At 41.9% G+C, this 19503-nt stretch overlaps 1 protein-coding gene across 2 annotated transcripts in view; it reads right to left on the reverse strand.

Annotated features, from left to right (window-relative positions):
- Window positions 1-19503, reverse strand: part of FNDC3B (fibronectin type III domain containing 3B) — a 328130-nt gene that overhangs the window by 295064 nt on the left and 13563 nt on the right. The gene's annotated exons all lie outside the window — the stretch shown is intronic.

The raw sequence follows: 19503 nt of genomic DNA on the forward strand, positions 1-19503 counted from the left end.
TATTAACCCCGAGGTTTTGTAATTCTGAGACAGAAGCAAATTAAGGAGTTGTTATACCAAGTTTGGCTGTTCACAGTAAATAGGCGCCATGTAATGGTTGAAAGCCAAGAGCAAAGCAGTGAGGAAGTAATTAACTAGTAACATTTCAACCTTTTCCAAAGTGCCAAGTTTACACACTTCAAAGTGTTTGGCTTGGTTTAATCACTCTTTTCCCCATCTCCCTTTTTGTCATAAAAAGAAGTCTTCCTATAAAATGTCCTAAAATTCTCTGATAAGCTATGTCAAGTAGAAGTGACAAAAAGGTAACATTTTAGAGCTCACTGACAAATTTCAAATTAACAAGTCATCAGAACCAAAATGGCATTCACCATCGATCCCCAAGTAAGTAAAATTGCTGGTCTTTTAATAACAGTATGTAAACCCATGTGAAAATGTGGAATGAAGTTAAAGATGACTTAGCTAAATGGGAGAAAGTGAGACTATCCCTGTTGGGAAGAATTGCCACGATAAAAATGAATGTATTGCCGAGAATGTTATTTTTGTTCCAGACGGTGCCTATCATAAAAGGGGATGCAGCATTCAAGCAATGGCACAGAGATAACTCTAGATTTATTTGGCAAAGTAAAAAAAACCAGAGTAGAAATTAAAGTTTTACAAGATGCCAAAGGTCAATGTGGATTTTAATAATCACTTTGTAAGACGCACAATTTTGAATGTATGGAAGAAATATAAATTGAAATTATGTCAGAAGACTCCAATGTGGGTTTCAGCCCAAGAAGCTTTCTATGCCGATGATACACAATTATATCTTTCATCTCCGGATCTTTCTCCTGATGTTCACGATCGTATCTCGGCATGTCTTTCAGATATCTCAGCTTGGTTGCTTCATCGTCGTTTGAAACTTAATATGGCAAAGACTGAATTGCTTGTTTTTCCTCCTAAACCTTCTCCTTCTCTCATTCTCTCTTATTCTCATTCTCTCTTACTGTCAATAATGTTACACTTACTCCAGTCAAGGAAGCTCGTAGTCTTGGCTTTATATTTGATTCCTCGCTCTCCTTTATTCCTCATATTGAGGCAGTAGCTAAATCCTGTCGTTTTTTCCTGTATAATATTGCCAGGATTCGATCATTTTTGTCTGTCTCTTCTGCCAAGACGCTTGTTCATGCATTGGTTATTTCTCGGTTGGACTACTGCAACCTTCTTCTCACTGGCCTTCCTTCTTCTCACATCAGTTCATTGGTTTCTGTTCACCACTCTGCTGCTAAGATCATCTTCTTGGCTCGCCGCTCTGACCATGTTACTCCACTTCTGAAATCTCTTCATTGGCATCCGATTCACTTCAGAATCCAATATAAACCTGTTGACCTACAAAGCTTTTCACTGTCTAGCTCCTTCCTATCTCTCCTCTCTCATCTCACACTATTGCCCCGCTCGTGCTCTTCGCCCCTCTGATGCCATGTTTCTCACCTGCCCAAGGGTCTCTACTTCCCTTGCTTGGCTTCGTCCATTTTCTTCTGCTGCCCCTTACGCCTGGAACGCTCTTCCAGAACATTTGAGAACTACAAGTTCAATCGCAGCTTTTAAAGCTCAGCTAAAAACTTTTCTTTTTCCTAAAGCTTTTAAAACTTGATTTTGTTCTGACTTTTATACTGTTAGTTTTACTCTACCCTGTGCCTGTTTGGTGCATTCTCTTCCCCTTCTTATTGTTTTATTATGATTTTATTAGAATGTAAGCCTATGCGGCAGGGTCTTGCTATTTTATTGTTTTACTCTGTACAGCACCATGTACATTGATGGCGCTATATAAATAAATAATAATAATAATAATAAAATGGCTAAAATACAGGGATGTCTTGGAGACATCCTGAGGAGAGTGTAAGCTAAAAATGAGAGAAGAGTTGCTAAAAGAGGGACACGTATGTCAATGGTTTTCATATTTACAGATTCAGGAGAAGTTTAAGAGTGATGTAAGCGCGGGGGATTCGAGGGCTCAATGTCATTGTTTGAAGAGGTATTATGTACTAATGAAGAACATCTTATTGCTAAAGAATATAAACTATTGTTAAAGTTGGAGGGAGAGAAAGAACAAGTGATGGACTGTATGGTCAGATGGGAAAACAATGTGGGGCATAAAATCCCAATAGAACTATGGAAAAACATGTGGATAAAAGGTTTAAAGTGTACATTAAGTACCAGATTAAAGGAGAACTTTTATAAGATGATGTATAGATGGTATATGTCCCCCTCAAAGTTAGCAAAAAATGTATAGTGGTTGTTTGGGGGACTATTGGAAGTGTGAAGAGCAAGAAGGAACATTTTACCACATGTGATGGTTTTGCAAAAGGGCAAAGGCATACTGGGTTAAAATACATGCATTAATGCAAAAAAATTTTTTAAAGTAAATGTAGAAATGAAACCAGAAATGTTTTTGCTTGGACTGATGGATGATCAATTAAAAGAGAAAGGATTGTTATTCCAGTATATGACAATGGCGGCAAGATTGTTATATGCGCAATATTGGAAAAAAACACAAGTACCATCAATGGAAGAATGGCTCCTAAAGGTGTTGGAATTGGCGGAGATGGCGAAACTAACAGTGTTAGTAAAAGAAAGAACAATAGCTTTATATGTAATGGACTGGAAAACTTATACTGAATATATAAAAGAACTGCAAAAGGATGATTTATTTGTATGTGGATTTTATATATAACTTGTACTCTTGCATTTGATAAATATACTTGCTTGCTCTTATGAAATTCGGACCTGGTAAACTAGAAATATGACACTTGCTGTCTGACACGAAGATTGCTTTAAATGGAATATAGCCTTATGTATTTGTGACCATTTTAGTAGTTGTTTATGTTGTGATGTAGTTTGTATAGTTTGTATTGTTGTTTTACCGTTCCTTATGTGTTCTGTTTATGTGGAAAATTAATAAAAGTATTAATAAAAAATTAAAATAAAACGAAGTCTTCCTATAAAATGTCCTAAAATTCTCTGATGAGCTATGTCAAGTAGAAGTGACAAAAAAGTAACATTTTAGAGCTCACTGACAAATTTCAAATTAACAAGTCATCAGAACCAAAATGGCATTCACCAACAATCCCAGAGTAACTAAAATTGCTGGTCTTTTAGTAACAGTATGTAAACCCATTAAAATCAGCCTCCTTACTGTCAATCAAATGCTAATTTTTAAAACAGAATCCAAGAGCAGGTGAGAAGTTCTAGACGTCTCAGACTAATTAGTACAAAATGTTATTGAATGTAGGAGAGGGGCCGTAGCTCAGTGGTAGAGCATCTGCTTTGCATGCAGAAGATCCCAGGTTCTATTCCCAGCATCTCCAGGTAGGGCTGGAAAACTTCCTGTTTGAACCCCTGGAGTGCCGCTGCCAGTCAGTGTCAACAATATTAAGCTAAATGAACCAAGGGTCTGATTCACTATAATGCAGATTCCTAAAATATAAAATATATTCCTAAAATATAAAAGAACAAGCCTTGCTGATGAAGAATCAAGCCTTGCTGACGAAGAATCAGCACAGTTTATGCAAAGGGAAACCCTTCCTCATCATCATTTTTAAATTTTTGAGAGTGTCAATAAGCATATAGATAGTGGTCATCTAGTAGACATCCCTTGGACTTCCAATAGATTATGACAGAGCCCCATATCAAAGGTGTCTGAGTAAACATATCCCATGACTACTAAGAAAAAAGCTCATATTATGCAGTAATAACTAGTTAAAATTGGCTTTAAAAGGGAGTTGGATAAATTCCTGGAGGCAAAGGCTATCAATGGCTACTAGCCCTGATGGTTGTGTGCTATCTCTAGTATTTGAGGCAGTAAGCCTGTGTGCACTAGTTGCTGGGGAACATGGGTGGGAGAGTGCTTTTGCACCATGTCCTGCTTGTTCATCCCTGGCCGATGGCTGGTTGGCCACTGTGTGAACAGAGTGCTGAAGTAGATGGACCCTTGATCTGATCCAGCAAGGCACTTCTTACATTATGTTAAGGTGGGAATTTACTTTTAAATATATATATTTTAAATAATGTGGAATTCCAGTGTAGAAAAGCCCCTTGAACTTTGTAAAAAGAATGAGCCTGTTGTCTTTAAGATACCATTCTTACTTTCAATTTATTTGTTTGATTTATAGCTCCTGAAGGAGACATTTCCAAAACATGTTGAGCACAATAAATTTCTCTTCTCTTTTTTCAACACTGTAGGGCCCCAGATTAGGGAAGGCTGAACTAGCACAAAACGTTGTAATTGCCAACAGCTCAAACATTTTCAGAAATAGGTCTATCTATGGCTATTAGCCACAACAGCCAACCAGAATTCAAAATCTGGGGTTGGCCAAACAATGGAGAAAGCTCTTGCCTTTGCTGTTCTGCTTGTGGACGTCATGGATGGATGTGGCTGGCCACTGGTGGCAAGAGGATTCTGGATTAGATGGGCCTTTTGAGGTTGTATGCAGTGTTAGTTCTACTAAGAGTAGAGCAATTAAAATGAATGGGACTTAAATTAGTATCCATTGGATACAACCTTTGGTCTGACCAATAGGACTCTTACACTGTTGTTTCTTTCTGGTCCCATGGCACTGTTATGCATACAGATCTTTAGTACTATTTACCAGCTGCTTTGCAAAGAATCAATAAATATTGATTTGTTTGCCTTGCATAATTCTATTAATGTTCACCAGAGTTAGAGCAGGCTCAGACGAGAAAGATCATTTTACATTCCGAAAAAGGAGGGGATAAATCAAAGGATGAAGGAAGAGCTTGAAAACCCGGGGTGGGTGGGGGTGTTTCCCCCTTTTTTTTTAATCAAACAGAATAAATTAGAAGAGTTATGAAATACAGTTTTCAGAGCTGGGTGGATAATGAAGGGTTGTTCCATAACAGTACACTGACCTTTTTCGTGACTTGGTGCCGGGCAGCCCTGCCATTTCTGTATTATACAGCCGTACATACGCACACCCTGTAGCGCTACTAGCGTTTTCATGTGATCCGGTTCCTCCTACACCTCACTAATTCCATTCAAACTAAAACAGTGGGGTGGCTCTACTCAGAACAACAGAGAAAGAATCAGAGGATGCATTCGTTACAGCAATTAGTGAGAAATACGTTTTCGCAGTGATAACCCAGCTGTGGAACACTGCTATGGCGTCAGCAAGTTCTCAAAATTCTTGCCAGGTTTTTCCCCCCCACAGAAATGAAAGAAATTTATCTACGCCCCTTCAAGCCCCATTCTATAACCAGGTATGGCTGAACTACCTCTTATCCAATGCTCAGGACCATTTCACCTATTCTGTGTTTGCAGCATTGGGTTGAATCCAACCCTCATCCAAGAAGAAGGGACTTCCCCATCCTCTCCAGACCAAATTGTGGGGGCACAGACAGGAGAAGAGGAATCCGTTCCACCAGCTGTTCCTTTCTATTGGTGAAACAACACCTCTGGATACACTCAATTGGCACCCTCACACTGCCCTAGGTTCAACTGAGCACAGACAAGAGATGTTTGTGGCTAATGTGTGTGGCTCCCTTGGCCTGGCTTTGGCATAGTGTCATGACTAAATTCCGGCCTACTCCTTCTATGGTTGGACATCTGCCAAGGGCCCACATCCTAGAAGGGGGACATGAATAAGAGCTCCCTGGAATTGTTCCTCCTCTTCACTCTCGCAACCTGCTTGTTCACCTGCCTCTCACTCTGGCCCAGATAATGGAGGTGGTGAAGAGAAGCAGTAGATGCCACTGCCTACATGCTCAAACAAGCAAGCAGTAACAGTGATGAGGAAGAGGAAGAGGAGCAATAGCAACTGGTAACAATGGCGGTATACTTACTCAGGGAGTAAGTGTCTTGCCCAAGGGCCCTCAAAAACCTGGAACTGGCACTCCACTATACCAACCTTACTCAACATGGCGCCTTACTCCCATCAGTCCCAAGCACCATGGCAAATGGTCAGAAATGCTGGTAGTTGTGGTCCAAAATATCTGGAGGACACCAAATTGGGGGATGCTGTCCTACACACTCCCCAACTTTGTAATAACTAAACGATTCCAAAAGAATGGATGCATGGAGGCACATATATACATGCTATGGATGACAGTAACGGTGATATGTTGGACTTGATTTATGGCATACTTGCCCAAAGAAAAAAGACCAACACTGTTCTAAGGGCAAGTCCTACTGCTACAATCAGTTATACCACAGCAGCTTCTGAATTCACTTCAGTCTGTTTACAAGCTCAAGGTATGAAATCAAAGGTTGAAGCAAACTAAAACTCAGCAGCTGCCTTGCCTCTCTATCACAATTAAGTATGCCTGTTAAAAGTAGGGTCGTTATCCCTTGGTGGGTCAAGTTCCCAGTTCCACAGAGAAACAATCTACAATCCAAGACAACCCAGCAAGAGTGCCTGGTTGAAACGTACTAGTATTCTTTGTACAGAGGTATTAATTTAGGCTTATCTTCTGTATAGGATATTTTTTTAGTCAAAAATTAGATGATTGTTCAAGAGAGCATGCCATAAGGCAGGAAGGGAATAAATGAGCGTGGTGGGGATGGGAAGAAGGCACCAGCTAGCCTGACCTTACACACTTACACACACACACACACACAGTTGTTTCCTCCGGTACAAATTTCTTTTGTAACCATCCGGAGCTCATCAAGTCAGATCATCACGGTCCCTTCTCCACAAAACTGACAGCTCTGTTATGTGCCATAATGCTAGTTCACAGCCAGAAATGAGCAGCTCATAACCGACACATCACTCCCCAGACTTTTACACATGCCATCGAGAAAAATAAAAGAGAAAGGTTCAGTCTGCCCTTTCTGTGTTAAAGCGGACCCATTAGCATACCCATTCTAAGAGGAATCATCACAAAAAGGTATTTATTGAAATGAAGACATTTATTTCTAACTTGCTCCTTCCCAAGAGACCAGTGTATGTAATAGCTCACAATAAAGGAAAGCATATCATATAAAAACAAGGTACCCAATTGAAACGAATACCAGTGAAAACTGTTTAACAGTTCTGGAAAGGATACAGGCTGAGATAGATGGACTTTTAGGGTATGGCTGGGCAGAAGGTAGATCTCCAGATGTTTGAGACTTCAACTCCCAGAAGTCCGTCAGCACGGCCAATGGTCAAGAATGCTCGGAGTTGAAGTCCAAAACATCTGGAGATCTACTTTCTGCCCACCCGTCCTAGGGGAAGGGAATACCACATGCTACAGATATTCATGTGTTTGTTTATATTTTACTCACACTATGATCAAAGCATGCATTTTGGGATGTTCCTGCTTGGCCCATATTTCTTCCCCCTGCCCCCACAAGACCCACTGACCTCACCTGTGCCAAGAGAAGAGGAAAGCAGTTCTGGCATCCCTCAGTGGAAATGTGAACAACATGGGAGGACTGTGCCTTGGCCCACCAATTGTGGGGTGCCAAAGAACTTTATTTTGTATATAGTTTAACAGCTATATGAAGCCATCGGGAGCGGTCATCATTTTTTACTGAAACCATCCTCAATATGGAATGATGTTCATGTCCTCCTAAACTACCTACCAATCTCTTGGAAGTTAACACATGGTCAGCACAAATGGATTTTCAGAGCCCTTATGACAGCTAAGAGACTTATATTATCATGTTGGAAGGACAAATGCTCACCTCCCATAATGCAATGGATTGCGGACTTAACAACACTATCAATATTTGAACGGGTGTTATATAGGCGCAACTTGCAAATGGATAAATACATGGATATATAGTCTGCTTTTCTTGAAATCTATGCATAACTTCCCCCCTTTTGGGGGGGGCTGGCAGATCAAAGTTGTTTTTAGATGTATGTTGTTTCTATGTCTGCTGTTTTTATGTTTTTAAATTTTGTACATCGATTTTTAATGTTTTGATCTTTTGTGAACGAGAGGCAGAAAGTGTGTCAAGTTTTAAATGCCTCTTGAAGACATCGTTGTTTCTTAAGTTTTCCCTGACTTGTAGTGGATGCCATTGCTCCATTTTACTATTGTTTTGTTGTAATGTTTTTATGTATTTATTGTTTCCACTGTTTGTATATGGGTTTTATACTGTGTTTTAGATGTGTGTATATTGTGAACCACTTGCAGATCTTAGGATATTAAACAGTATAAATGTAGAATGATAAATAAATAACTAAATAACTGCTGAACTTTTCTCAGCATGAATACACAGCAATGGGAGAAACTTTACCTATTGAATCGCCACCGGCATCAATTAAGGGCATCAATCCTAGCTTGTGCTATAGGGAAAGCAGCTAAAACAGGTTTCAGCCAAACACTTTGGCATCAAATATGGGGTTAAGGAGCATGATAACTTTTTATATCCTGAAAAGAATCTCTAATTTTGTTCTTAGCCCTGTCATCATCTTCGCTTTGTTCCCTCTTCTCTGATTTACAAAAGTTGAAAGGAAAATCAGGAAGCGTTACCTCCTTTACCCTGCTTTCTCAAGGTTAATGACCTTTTTCTTTACAATCACATGGTTAGAAAGCAGAGGCTCGCAAATAAGCTTAAGGAAGGAAGGACGGATGGATGAAGGGACAGAACGGCCAGCTCAGATAGGCACTGTAAAAACAACAGGTTTGGCTGAGGTCAGAAAGATTGTGCAATGGCCCACAAACTAGAGAAAACTGAACAGTTCTGCAGGACCTTTCATCAAGGTCTGAACCACGCCAGGCTCCCTTTACTGCAGGAAAGAAACTTAATAAGGAGCAAGCCTACTGATGTGTAGCTTCACAGTGCTCACGGCTAAATTAAAGAGGGCTGCCATTTAAGAAGGCCAAGGGTGGAGAAGTTGTTTCCCCCCTCAGACACTTTGAGTTTCACAATACACACGATAAGCCAGAATGCCAGAAAATCCTGGCTTGTTGTTCATAAGCTGCGCACTTGCGCATGCAGCCTGTTTGCTCCTGCCTGGGTCTTCCCGCCAGAGGGAGCAGCTAAACCGGGCGTGAGCAACTTGTGGCCTTCCAGAGGTCGTTGGACTGCAAACACCCATCAGGCCTACCCAGCACAACCAATGGTTAGGGATGATGAGAGCTGCTGTCCAACAACACCTGGAGGACCACAGTTTGCCCACTCCAAACTAAACTAACAAGGTATCAAAAGCTTATTGTGGCATCCCAACTGGGACTCCGGGCTTGTTGCTCCCAAACAAGCCAAGAATCGTAAACCAAGAACAAAACCCGTTTTTGCGATTCTGGCTTGTAAGGGGCACAACAAGCCAGGAGCCCCAGTTTAGACAGCACATTAAGCTTTACATTCCTGGTTAGTTTAGCTGCTCCCTGTGGCAGAAGAAATCCAGCATGTACCAGCATGCAGCTTATGAACAGCAAGCCAGGATTCTTCGGAATTCTGGCTTACCGTTGGGCACAAACACTGCCAATGAGATTGTTCCCCTGGAGCACCGGAGGTTTTTTTAGTCATTAACAAATAATTATTGTTCGTTACACTCGCCACTTTTTCAATTTTATCTTAAATATGTAAGAGTGGATCTTGCAAATCTTGACACACACACATGGAAACTTTCTGTCTCTGTACCCCCTCTGGGATCGCTCACTCTGTAGCGGTTCCTGTTTACACGGTATCTCAATCCACTCTGCTGCCGTTAGCAGGAGTCAATGCAGATTCCTATGCGTGACATGAAAGGTTTCACCTGCCAATACCTACAGGTAAATCAAAGGCAGAGGAGCACACTAGGCCCATCAGTTGGCATCCCCACCACCACCTGAAATAGGGCCCTTGTTAAATAATCTGCCAAAAAAAAAAAAAAAAATCAGAGCTTCAAATATCTCCAAAAACAAAAACAAAACAGAAGTCAAGCTAAAGCCTGCCACATAGTTTGAAAATAGCTGCAATTGTCCCAGTGATTTTTCAACAATTTATTTCTCGTTCGCACCTCTTTAAGGTTATTATTCCAGACCGTGTAACTGCTGCTTAAGCTATCAGAGACATCCCCTTTGGTTCTATCACCCACGTGGCTCCTTTTTTTTTCAACAGAGTTGCATAACTTACACAAACAGATCCATTTCCTGTCTGCTGCACCAAGCAATTTAGCAGACCTCTATGATCTTGCTGAGGTCATTATGGGAGGGGAAGAAATAAACCCGAGAGAGAGAGAGAGAGAGAGAGAGAGAGAGAGAGAGAGAGAGAGAGAAGAAACTAAACTTGGCTGTAAGAATGTTGTGCACTCTGAAGCACAATTTAAACAAACAGGAAAACTGGTGTGCCGAATTAAATTTCCTTCCCTTTCTAGGCTTCATTTCCAGAAATGAAGGAAGACCCCAAGGAAGAAGACTCCAAACCACTGGCTGTATCACTGACCCCAGTGTGAGAGTTGCCAGGTTTACTTAACATGATGTTGCCAGGTTTACTTAAGCATAGCCAAGATATTAAAACCAAGCTGTGTATTTTAGTAGGACACTGTGATGGCTACTAGTCCTGACAGCAATGTGCTCCCTCCAGTATCCGAGCCAATAAGTCTATATACACCAGTTGCTGGGGAACATGGGCAGGAGGGAGTGTTGCTCTTGTGTCCTGCTTGTGGGTTCCTGGTCAACAGCTGGTTGGCCACCATGTGGACAGGATGCTGGACAAGATGGACTTTTGGTCTGATCCAGCATGGCTCTTCATATGTTCTTGTGTTCTTATAATTAGCACCACGGTACTGGCCAAGTCAGCAAAAATCTAAGCCTCTTAAAATAAAAGTTTTGTGGCATAGCAAATATAAATCAACTTTATGCCCAAGAAGATTCAAGCAAGTAACCAGTAACTTATGCCAGGCCATCCCTAGACCAAGCAATGTCCAGAAGCAGAAGCATCTTCGACATCCCTTCATCCATTTGTCCCTCTTGTGAATATCTTATTTGTGTTGCATTGTAGCCCACTTCACAGTTCTGATGCATGTTTATCCCTATCATATAGGGCAGCAAATTTGCATGCACTCATGGATCCGATCACAATCATTCACACCATCTGTTAAACGGTGCCCGCAAATTAAAAAGAAAAACGTTAACAGAATGTTGGCCACACAGGCAAAAGTGTTGTCAGCTTTAGGAGCGAAGATTAATGGTTTGCACTATCTTTGTTTCAGCCTGAACCCAGTGGTCCTGGTAGCCGCCTGGCACTAAATCTAAGCCTGACTGATGCTGTAGGCTAGAGTATGCTAAATGTTCGATAGCCAATCACATCTTTCTGGTTCAAACTGGATTTACACATCACTCCTCCGCCTGGAGAGGTTTATTCTCAGAGTGCATAGGAGTTAATCATAGAATCACAGAGCCGGAGGGGGGGGTCTTCATTATTATTTATTTATTTATTAATTTATTAATTTATTTATTAATTACATTTCTGTACTGCCCAATAGCCGGAGCTCTCTGGGCAGGTCACAGAGTCTTGTAAGCCATCTTGTCCAATCCCCAGCTCAGATCAAGAAATGCTAGAGCATCAAGGATTGGCATGGTCTAGCACTTGCTGAGAACCTACACCCCAACAGGAGTCAGTACCGCATCCCCAGATGACTGTCCAGGCTAGGCTTCAAGACCTCCAGTGAGAGCACCCTTCACCTGTTGTTAGAAATCCAGACAAGGCAGTTGTGTTCCTGTTGTTTTTAGGGACTGTCCCCAAGATAAGTTAATATGACTCTGACCCTGTTCACATGTCACAGCTAACCACAGATTAAACAAACCCAGGTTAGCCATGGATGAGCAGGTGCGAACATGAATATGGTTCCTGGCCACTACCCACTCCTGCTGTGATAAACAACCCAGGGACACTCCCTCCTTGGGTTGTTCATTGTGACGTCTGAACCTGAAACTCAACAGGGTTCCAGAGTGTCCCTGTACAGCATGTGGGGGTGGGGGTTTAGTGAAATGTGATTACCCAGATGATTTTTATTTTTATTTTTACATTCTATTTGGAAATTTAAGGTCATATATTAAATTTAACAGTTCAGATTTTTTTCTCCCAGTGCTGAATTAAACATATAATATGTTGCTCAGTTAAGAACAACAGTGTCAAAATCCTACAAGGTTTGGTTTTGTTGCTGGTTTTGACCCTGTGTACTTAAAAAAAGGAAATAAAGGTAAAATTTTAGTACACTGATGATCAACCACGGGGCCCCATGTGTACCATGCACAATTAGATTAGGGTCCCGGGGGGGGGGGGGAGCGGGGAGGAGATAAGTTAAATTTCTAGACTTTTGTGAATGAAAAAAAATGGAAAAATAACACTGACAAAAACTGAATTGACCATGTGTTCATCGCCTGTTAAAATGATTTAGCACCCTAATGCAATAACAGTTGTGCACCATTGCTCTACAAACATCTAACAGAACACCCATCAACGCAGCATGACGTTGTTCCCCTGAAAGAACATCTGTTGATATTTGCACATTAAGCCAATTTTCTCCAACAGGATTGTACAATACACAAATCCCCACAGGATCCATTGGATGGCATTATAATGTCGTCTGGGCACTTAATGTATTTTTATACATTAAATTTAAACTCATTAAATCCATTCCACAGCAGCCTAGAAGTGCTAAGCCTAAAAGCACATAACAGAAATCTATCAATTTGTGCACTCTCCTCCGCTAATATTGGATGTCCAATCTCAACCTCGGTTATCTTGCCATTTCATTTCCTGGCAAACGAAAGTCCTCTTTTTTAAAACCAAATTGATAGCTTCTATCACATGGCTGTTGGTAGATCACAAGTTGAGTGACGTCTCTCCCCAAAAAGAGGACACCAGTATGCATATGAAAATGTATATGTATAGCTGCAAATTTAGAAATAGCTTTAATTAAAATAGAATGACAAGACGAACCACCATAGTGGCGATGACTGACCAGGTGACCTCTGGGTTTGCTCAAGCAGTGGTTCAAGTGTGAATTGTTGATGGGCAACTTCACAGCCTCTGCTGTGCTTCCCTCATTATGGGTCTTTGACTTTAAACCAGACTTGGACTAGACACGTCTTCAAATAGAGGACTGCCCTCTACCATTATTCCAAAATAGAGGACTGTCCTCTGTAACGTAGGATACTTGGCCACCCTAGTCTGCAGGATCATATTGCAGAGGGGGAACCCTGTTAGTCCATTGCAGCAAAAAGAGCCCTAAGACATCCTCAAAAGGCTAAACATTTTATTGTGGCATATATATATTTTTGACCATAAAATTTCAGATGGGAATGCTTCTAAATGTCAGGTGGATCATTTTTATATCGGAAAAAAAGTATTTTCACAGAACACAGCACATTTTAATGTATGTTGAGATTTTTAAAACATTATAAGTGAAATCCAATCTAAGTCCTACTTATTGCTTAGGTTGGATTTTACCTTATATTCCAATGATGTTGTTGTTGTTGTTGTTGTTATTTATTACATTTATATACCGCCCCATAGCCAAAGCTCTCTGGGCAGTTTACACATTTTTAGTGCCTCCCGCAAAGGGCTTCTTTACAGTTTGAAACTTACTGAGGCTTTAATAGAATTTTATTTCGTACAAGAAAGTCGTATTGCTTTACTTCTCTTGCATGCTCTTACTCATATACACTTTTTTTTAAAAGCGTCAGTCGTGAATATACAATTACAGTAATGCTGCACATCCAGGCAGATGAGTTCATGTAAGATATTTTGCTCAGTCCCCACGATGCTTTGGGGCAGAATTTGTGGGTCCGATATAGGCACAAGCCCTGAGTTCACTTCTGCATTTTCTCTCAATGGGATAAGAAAGTGCAAATCTGTTTATGCTCTGGAAAAATACTGTGGATTGTAACCAAAGTTATGTGAGTGGAAGTCCACTCATGCAATTCCCACCTTCTCTTCCCCTCTGCAGCAGCCCCCTAAAAAGATTGTACCGAGGGTCGGGGGACAGCCTGGTATATGGCATGCACAATTTTATTTACTTATTCAATGTATGAGTCACCCTATAGCCGAAGCTCACAGAACAACATACAGAATAAAAACAAATACAATAAAAACACTGATGAAACGCACTCAAAGAATTTTTCAACGTTTTAAAAGCAGCAGCAAAAATTTAGGAGGTTTTTCAAAGAAGAGGGTTTTTTTGCCAATTCCCTCTTTCCACTGGAGCCTCCCCCACCCCCGTGCCACATCCCAAACTTTGCCCAACATCCTCCCACCCTCGGGGGGGGGGGCTTTGGGAGTCGTGGAACAAAAAGTACTGTTGCATGAGCAAATTTCCGCTTGCCGTAACCCTGTATGCTGCCGACACATGTTGGATGTGTTAAATATTGTAAACACATGCCATTTCCAAGCACCCATTTGAGGCAAGGCCTTTTCTGTTAAATACTGCTCTTCTGACTGCTCAAGATAAAACATGGCGGACACACACACACACACACACACACAAAAGCCTGATATTAAAAGGCATCATGAGCCAGGATTTTTCTAAGTCTCTTTTTTGAGTGCCCATGACTTTTAACATTTTGCAGCTTTCAGCATGTGGGCGGACACGAGGGGTGAGTGGACTGGTAAACAGTTCTGTAGAATTCAGAGCTTGCACAAGAAACTGGCTGAAATCAGTGGCAACAGTGTGGGGGCGGAAGAGAAGAAGGCCGAGCCAGACTCCACGCTTCAGTAAGCAAAAGCTCACAAGCACCAAAGGTTACCTGCTCTCGTTTGTGCAAAAAATCCACCAGATTAAACAACACTGAAAGCAGGGGCTGTCCCTATTATTAGGAAGGGTGAGGTGCCTGCCTCAGGCAATAGATTATATGACACCATTACATACCATCCAACATGTCACAAAAGGAAAACAGAGGCACATTTTCAACGCCCCTATTCTTATACTAAAGGTAACAGCCTAACGGGATATGCACGCATGAACGCACATGCACACACACACACACTCATTACACTTTTTTCTTTTTAAAAAAAATATTTTTATCGATCTTTCCATTTCAGCATACAGCACACCGTCCAATTCAATCTCTTTGATATTTTCCCCATAGAGTTGCATAGGTAAGGATGGTTTTGTCTTCTTCGCTTTATTACTTATACAATTCAACTAAATTTTAATCTTTATAGACTTTTTAACTACAGCAACAACCGGTCTGACACTGTATATTTGACCATTATTTTGTCTCCAGAGAAAGTATTTAATGAGAACAATTGGGAATTCCACACATATCACCCTTCTGCTTCTTCCATTGGGTTAAACGTTACTGCAGCCATCAGCTGTTAAAGGCAGCTGAAACCTGTGTTGATGCTATTCTTTTGTTTGTATGTGTAATACAACAACACCATTCTGTTGCAAAAGTGTCTTTATTAGCCATCTTAATAGTCTCAGGCCTCAGTTAGACCTACCTGGTCTGGTGCGACGGAGGGGTGAGGATTTCACGATATTTTTATAGCGAAATCTCCCCCTCTGTTTACATGCAGCATGTGACGACCTCGGAGGGAGAGGACGTCGTGCCCGCCATTTTCTTTAAAAAAACAAAAAACAAGAAGTGCATGAACGCTCATGCACTCAAAGGAAGGGAAATAATAATTTCCCCGCTCTCCCCACCCCATTCCCAATCGGCGCTCTGCGCCCCATGCACGGTTCCTAGCTCCTTGTGGTTCCTGGGACCGCGGAAAAAATGGGCTGCAAGGGTAGGGCAAAATCCTGGGGAAATGGAGGGATCATCCCTCCCTGCTCCCTGGATCCCCTGTGCATCATGTGATCCCAGGGAGATCCCCGGCATAAGCCCTGATCTAGCTATGGCCTCAGACGTTGGGTAAGTTTCTCTGACAGTGCTATTTCCCATACTATATTGTACCTTTTCCTTATGTTTAAACTTTTTGCGTCCTTCTAACATTTGGCTATCAACCTATGCGCTGCTATTAGAAAATACTCAATTTGCTTTTTATATAATAAAGTTTGATTTTGCCCATCCAATTTATTAAGTAATGACAATTCTGGTGTTTTTACTACTGTTGCTTCCATTATAAGATGCACACATACACTCAAAGTTAGGTGGGGTGGTTTTTTATATAAAAAAATCCCCGCTCCCCCTACCCAACTCCCATGCGCGGGACCCAACTCCTCACAAGTAACCACAAGGAGCAAACCACGACGCCAGCACACGCGTTCAGCGGTCTTGGGCTGATACCAGAAAAAGCAGGCTCAAAGGGCAGGGCGAGATCCCAGGGCAAGGGAGGGATCATCCCTCCCTGATCCCGGGATCACCTGTGCGTCATGTGCGCCGTAGTGTGTCCTGGGTCCCAACAGTTGTCACTACTGTTATAAACTGTTTTAAAGCAGTAGTGTAGATCCTGCCCTGTCCTTTCAGCAGAAAAGGACAATGTAATGAACAGAGACCAAAAACAGCCTGCAGGCCTTATGTTGTCTATGCCTGTTTTTCCACAGGGAGGTAAATATGTACAAACACCTTTTAAAAAATTATCTGGGAGCTACTGTACATATGCCAAGTCAACCTTGGAGGATCATGGGTTGAATCCAAGGTTTTGCTTCTTTTGAGTTTAAGGTGGCTCTGGCAGCTTTTAGAACATGCAAATGATACTGATTTGAGCAATATCTCCTCTAAGAATCTTATCCTTGTGATTACATGTCTGGATAACCACTATTTTATCTTGTCGGCAAAGCATTGAGTAATACATGGGTTGCTTTTGTGCCCTATCATCAATTTTAAAAGGCTATACCTTAGGTGGGAGCATCTTTTGTCTTCCTGTCCCTTTTTATTAAGATTATTGTTTTAACGCAAATCAGACCCAAACCAACAGCTATAGTTATTTGTGATTACACATGTTCACCAAGAATTGGCTAGACCGAAGTATTTTTAATATCTATTATTATTATTATTACTATTATTACAATATTTATATACCACTCCATATCTAGACAGATTCTGGAGCAGTGAGCAATAAAAGATACAAAAAGAATAAAATACCATGCTAAAATTATTACTGTTTTTTAAAAAAAGAAACAGAATTGTGATAAAACCATGGCTGGGCAGTCAAAGAAGGCTTCCTGAAATAAAGATGTTTTCAGAAGGAGCTGGAAACAGCAAAATGTTGGCGCCTGGCTGACCTCCAAAGGCAGGGAGGTTCGGGGCCACCACATTGAAGGCTCTTCTCCAGGTGGACTCTAATTGAGCCATAGGTCCAGGACTTTGCTGTCTGATGAGCTCAGTGAATGGGGAGGTTGGTAAGGGAGAAGTCGCTCTCTCAGGTATCTTAGTCCCAAGTTGTTTAGGAGTATGTACACTAATACCATTCTTTGACATAAAGAGCAACAGGACAACAACTATTGGGTCATGGACATAGGCCTCCTGGGCCTGAGGGTTAAAAGTGGATTGGGAGACCCTTGATCCAGCTACCACTTGGCCATGAAGCTCACTGGGTGAATTTGGGCACGTCTCAGCCTAATCTTCCTCACAGGGCTGTTGTCAAAATAAAATGGAGCAGAGGAGAATCATGTGTGCCGCTTCGGCCTCCTTGGAGGAAAAGGCGAGATATAAATGTAAGAAATAACTAATAATATACTCGAGCAGTGGAGACCATGTCGTGGAGGCTGGTGTCTCTGATGTCAGTGAGGCAGCGAATCTGCTTCAAGTTTTATTCAGAACTAGTCAGAGATGTGTCGCACCTTGGAAAGTGCCTTTAGAGTTCTGACTGAAACCTGGGGCAGATTCACCGCCCCACTGACATGGGAGACACCGGCCTCCACTGACACTGTGTGTGGAGAAAAATAGGGTGACCGTATGAAAAGGAGGACAGAGCTCCTGTATCTTTAACAGTTGTATTGAAAAGAGAATTTCAGTAGGTGTTATTGGTATGCATGCAGCATCTGGTGAAATTCCCTCTTCATCACAATAGTTAAAGCTGCAGGAGCCCTGCCCTCTTTTATACCTGGTCACTCTAGTATAGCTAGAAGAAGCTTTGACTGTTGTGATGAAGAGGGAATTTCACTAGGTGCTGTATGGATGCCAATGACATCTACTGAAATTCCCTTTTCAATACAGGAGCCCTGTCCTCCTTTTCATATGGTCACCCATGCATGCTGGCCTCACCCCACCTTTGCAGCATCATTGTGCTCAGCTCTGTAGCTTTCCGTGTGTTACAGAGCAGAATTGTGCAGCAGGGAGCCCATGTCAGGTACAGGCAGATAGGCCCTGCAATGTGTGGGGAACTGTGGAGCTAAGCACGGTGACGCCATCCCTATAGAGGGGTGGGAGAGGTGGGAAGGGCTCACGAGTATATCCTCTGTCTCCCACTCAACCACGAGTATATCCTCTGTCTCTCACTCAACCACGTGAGCTTAACAAATTGAATAGAGCTAATCTTCTATTATCAGCCACTGTTTGATAGGCGAAGGGTTTATCTTCTATTGCCCGCCACCAATTGATAGGGAAAGGGCCTATCAAAGCCAGAGCTAGCATGTGTATCAGGTATCATCTGACTGACAAACTCACCAAGTAGCTTTAGGCAAGCTGCCGGACACTCCCTCAACCCCATCTGCAATACAGAGATTGTAACAGTGACCTGTTTTATAGGGTGCTGTAAGTATTAATGAGGTCAATTGTGGGCTCTCCCACACTAGAGGCCTTCAAGAGGCAGCTGGACAACCATCTGTCAGGGATGCTTTAGGGAGGATTCCTGCATTGAGCAGGGGGTTGGACTCGATGGCCTTGTAGGCCCCTTCCAACTCTGCTATTCTATGATTCAATGTAGGCTGAAGCACTTTGGACACTTGAAAGCATCTTGCAAATGCTTAGCCTTATTATGAACAGCCTTTTCTGACAAAGCAGGTATCCAGAGACAGGTCCACGCCTGGCTTTTCTCACGGAAGGTGCACTCACATCGTTTCCAGCGTCGTATGCGATTCGGCATTCACATCCAAGATGCAAGTACAGAAATGTTAATATTGGGGCTGATCCTCAAGGTGAGATAGGAAGAGTTGGCTAGGACTGTTCTGTGTGCACTGAGGAGTGCTATTTTAAAACATAAAGTAAGCTGCCCTGAAACCACTGTGTAGGTGGAATCCTGGCTTAAGTACACTGAGGCTGCAATCCTGTGCAAACTTACTTGGGAGTAAGCCGCACTGAATGCAGTAGGAATTACCTCCAAACAAACTAGTATTGTGATGCCAGCTGCAATGCAGGCATAAACCCTTAGTAAGGGAAACAGTTGTCAAGTTACACCATTGATAATCCCACAGAGGCATCTCCACGTAACTTCACATTTTCTCACTGCAGCATTTAAAAACAAAGAAACCGCACTTCCTCTAACATGTGCACTGTACGCAGTGCCTTTATTCCCTGGTAACACCTTCCAAAACGGGGGGGAAAATGTATCCATCAAGATCTTCCTTGGAAGAGGCAGGTTGTGATTGGGGGTTGTTTGTACTTAACTTTGGCAACACATGATACCAGTCAAAAAACACCCCCCTCCCCTTCCCGGACTGTACAGATGACTCAGCGGAAACAGCCATATGAAAATCTTGCCGTCAT

This window comes from Elgaria multicarinata, chromosome 8 (genome assembly GCF_023053635.1).
Source record: "Elgaria multicarinata webbii isolate HBS135686 ecotype San Diego chromosome 8, rElgMul1.1.pri, whole genome shotgun sequence".
In the NCBI taxonomy this organism is placed as follows: Eukaryota; Metazoa; Chordata; class Lepidosauria; order Squamata; family Anguidae; genus Elgaria; species Elgaria multicarinata.